The sequence below is a fragment of the Podarcis filfolensis genome (genome assembly GCF_964270895.1).
Source record: "Podarcis filfolensis genome assembly, chromosome: 5".
Lineage (NCBI taxonomy): Eukaryota > Metazoa > Chordata > Lepidosauria > Squamata > Lacertidae > Podarcis > Podarcis filfolensis.
In genome coordinates this window covers 42,676,908-42,681,553 of record NC_139608.1, presented here as the reverse complement: position 1 = coordinate 42,681,553, position 4,646 = coordinate 42,676,908, and positions in this window count along the sequence as shown.

The window sequence follows — 4,646 nt, the reverse complement described above, 5'->3', positions numbered from 1 at the left end:
TTTCTTCTTTATTCTAAACTGGGCCCTGTCAGTGCTTGAATGGAATCACCTGAGAACCATATGTAGGCTGCCTTGAGTTCCATGAAGGAAGAATGGAAGGGAATCCCATTAATAAATTAAATTAGGGTGGTAGATGGGGAAAGGGTTAAGCACACCCTCCCCTTGCTGGTTCTCTGCATTATATCACCTGTTACCAGAACAAGTTTTTTGTGGGAGCCAGAGGTAGAATTGTTACATGTACTTCATTTAGCATCTAGTTCAGCCAGATGAACTCTTTCCAGAGTTGTAGTTATTATTTTATTAGAAAATTTGTAATCCACTCCTTCATAAAATATAACAAGGTGGCTTACAGTAAAATACAGTAAAATCAACCTATAAATATAAGTGAAGCATAATTAAAAACATCAGTACATACTGGTTCATTTAAAGAAAAAAAAAATCCTGTCATGAAGGCCTGTCTAAACAGTGCAGTTTTCAGGAGACACCTGAAAGATGGCAGAGACGATTCCAGTTGGAGTTTGCAGGTAAGGCGTTCCACAGGGCTCAGTCCCTCATGGAGGCCAACCGAAATTAGGTTTACATCAACCCTCATGTTATCATTAAGCGAGAGACAGGGTGGTGTAATGGTTGGAGATTGGAGGTTCAAATCCCAAAGTTCTGCTGGGTGACCTTGGGTCAGAGGCTCCCTCATATAAATCAGTTTCCTAGGGTTGGTGTTATGATAAAACGGAAGGCGGGCCAGACGTGGCATTTTGTACTTTTGTACTGGAAGATGGGTGCATTTGGGTTTTGGGGGGTTTTTTTACACAATAAATAAATAATTTGTACACACAGAGAATGGAAAGTTTTACAATGAATGACCACTAGATGTCCCTGTTGGTCAGTAATCTCAAGTGGATGCTTTCAGTAAAACTGAGCTGCCTGAAGCTGCAATCCTAACTTTACTAGCCTACATCTGCACCATGGATTTAAAACACTATCATACCTCTTTAACAGTCATGGCTTCCCTCAAAAAATCCAGGGGACAGTAGTTTGTTAAGGGTGCTGACAGATTTTAGGAGACCCCTATTTGCCCACCCTCCTACAATTTCCAGCGCTATTTTATCTAGAAAAAGAGGTGCCAGAACTCACCATGATTTCTTCCCTTGTTCTCTCATAATGGCGCCCACCTGAGAGATTCCAGAACTGAATTCCAGTGAGTTCCGGCTTTAACAATCAATCCGTCTTCACAGGGAACTGGGAATTCTAAGTCTCTGAGGGGAATAGGGTGTCCTAACAACTCTAAGCATCAAACTACAGTTCCCTCCCAGCGCTCTCTCCCTCTTCCTCACCTTGGTGTCCAGCCCCAGCTTCTATTCAGAATTCTGGCAGATTTTCTCCTGTGGTCAGCACAGAATGGGGAATCCTCAGGAGATGTTGACAAGTAGGAAGGAGAGAAGGGGACAGATTCCTCACCTCTAGACTCTGAATTCCGTCTAGTGTGTCAGGAAGATGGAGAACATGACTGGGAACTTGATGGGCCATTGTGGGTGCCATGGCACCCATGTCAGTGAAACAGGGGCCTGACTGGGTCACAGGCAGCTTCCCACATTCTGTGCACAAGGCCCCAGGATTAATCTTCAACACTGCCAGTTGAAAGGATCTCAGATACAGGGCCAGGGAAGACTTATGCTGTAGTGCGGCAGGGACATGGGATGGAAGCTGAGGGAACAACACCTCTTCCCTTTGGGGCCTTTTCTTGGGAGCACAACAGAAGTGACATCCAAACCCAGGTCTTTGTGGCTTATCGCAGCTCACATGCTGACTCCTATGCTTCACTGAGGAGCCCTGAGGGAGGGAAAGGTTGGCAACTCAAGCAGGAAGGAGTCAAACCAAGTTTCCCTTCTGTGTCTATAGTTGGCTCAGCCCCAGCTTCTCCTGAGACTCCTTTTCCTCACTCATTCTCCCTCCCACTATTAACTGCCTTTTCCTGCTCAGCCATCATGTTCTTCTGTGACATCCCAGGCAGTCCACTGTCAATGGCAACAACTGGGGAAGCATCAGTACGAACCCCCCACCCCAGGCCTGATCATCATTTTATTTGTATGCCGCCTTTCCAGAGTTAAAACAATGCTGAAGGCAGCTTACGATATGAAAAGATTTACATAATTACAAACATAGCAAAGTAGTCCTAAAAATAAACACATTAAAAACTACATAACCAAACTGAACAATTTCAACATAAAAATAAAGATACAAAAAGTTAATAGCAGTAACAACAGCAAAAGCTCCCCCCAAATACCCCAGTGCTTGCTGGGCAGCAGCCGCAGTCCTTATGAGGCCAGTCAGGCCCCACCCTGGGCCACGTGGATAATCATACGAGCACACCAACAGTGATTTATTTGTTTATTTCTTATTTATTTCTCACCCAGCACACCCTTCATGTCGAATGATACCAACTCAAATGCATGATATCCCATTACCCGAGGAAAAATATAGAATGACCAGTATATGCATTTAGAAATATAAGATGGCTTGTTTAAGCCCTGCAGTTCTCTCCATTGCTTTCATGAGTGGTCTTGAGAAAAACTCACTGGCTTCAGACATCCCTGTAGAAGGGATTTTGTAACAACAAGAAAAGCGGACAATGAGTGGACTAGCTGCCATCTGGCAGCATCACCCAGGCACTTCCACTCCTAGCTTCTTCCTGGTGACTTCATCTGCTAACTTCGGTCTGCCAGCTTCCAGGGCTTTCATCTATTCATGAATAGCCACCTTTCACACATCTCATTCATGCACATGTACACACCATTTCACCTTGACCACATTCAAAAGCTCCCATTCATTCATTCATACAGACAGACATACAGCAGCCAACATCCATGAAGAACACCAGTGAACACATCCAACTTTCATTCATTTACTTTTGTGCCCAGGCTTTATTCCACAAATATCCACCAGCTGCTGTTAACTGGCTCCTGAAGGTGAACTTCAACCAGCTTACATTCACAGATATCAACCTGCTTCAGCCTTGCAGCATCCACCAGCTTCTGAATGTGAACTTCGCCAGCATCTACCCACCGACATCTGCCAGCTTCTGTTAGGCCCACTGCTAGACATCAGCAAGCTTCTGGCCTTGAAAACCAGCAGCTTTCAAGCTGCAATCCCACCTAGCAAACAAACTTGCCTTATTATTTCTCCATAGCATCCTGCTGGGGGATTATAGCCTCCTATTGTCCAGTGTTCCTTCTCCAAGTGGGAAAAAGGGGCACTGCTGAATGTCACAATTGTTGCCAGCTGTGTCCTGCTGGGGAACAGAGAAGGGCTTTCCCCTTGGCCTGCCTTTATATCCACTCAGCTGCTCAGTGCTTTTGTGACATCATAAGCAGTTTGCAACCAATGGCAACAGCTGTACAGGTATCATCTTCATCTCCTCAGACCTCATAATCATGGGTGCACCTCAGCAGTGATTCAATTGTGTGCCTGTCTCTATGCCAGTGTTGGCCGGGTACAGAAGTAGAACAACAAATGTTTCACGCGCACACATTTTCTTGAGTCCTAAAGATCTGGACAGATTGGAAGCAAGGTGGGCCTGAGCAGGAAAATGTATTCCTCCCTCAGTCAAATCATAACATTGTACAAGATTGCTGTAACCCCAACCTCTTCCCGCCTGTATCAATAATATACACATTATGGATGTGCATTGGGAATGACACTGATCCACAGGAAAATCTGGCATGGATGGGAGCGAGGATCATATTTGTAACTTTGGCCAGGTTTTTGGTGTCATCATACCAGAACTGCCCTTCATTAGAACTGCTTTGTGTCATTTTAGGCCAAGTTCCAACCTGTTTCAGCAACAGAGACATAGCATTTGCAATAGTATTGGCATGCCTAGGTAATCATGCTGATGAGATAGGGAAAAGAGAAAATGTCTGTGTCTTCCAACAGAAGTGGTTTGTTCCACTTCAGAGAGAGATACCTGAAGAATGCCACTGGCTCGACTTGCATCAAGCCAGATGCCTGCTTCCAATCTATATTAGCTCAGAAAATAGACCAAATATCTTTTCTTCCTTGCCTATACTTCCCTGAAGATCTGGCTGTCCCCTCTGGCGTGACCTTGCTCAGAGGGAAAGGGGTGGGGTGTCAGAGAGCAACCCCTCTTCTAAATCCCTTTGTTCACCACCAAGCCAAGCGGTAAATATGTACAACATTACGTATGTATAATGGAGTGTAAATAATCCCAAAAAGTGCCTTGTAAATAGACTCCAAGTTTATCCTTTATTAATGAGCCGCTGAGCATCCTGCTGCTTTAGAGCAGCAAGGCTTTCATAATATCAAACCCTAAATTACACTTGGTGTCTCTCATTCCCGGCAAACGAGAATCATTTCAGGCCTCTTTGCTGCCTGTATTTATTTATTCATTTATTGATTTTTGCGAGAGTGAGCCCAGCATTCTCTGTGCTGCCATTTAGTAACGTTGAAGCCCCTGTAAATGGGAACTCTACACCCAAAAGCAAGCACAATAAAAGATGCCAAGGGGAAAATGGAAATTGCTGCCTTCCAACTGGTGCCTCCTCCTTGCTCCTGTCCCTCCCTGCAAGTCCGAAGCTTATTGGATCTTAGGCTGTGCTTTACACCTTCCACTGAGGAAGGTGGAAGAGGGA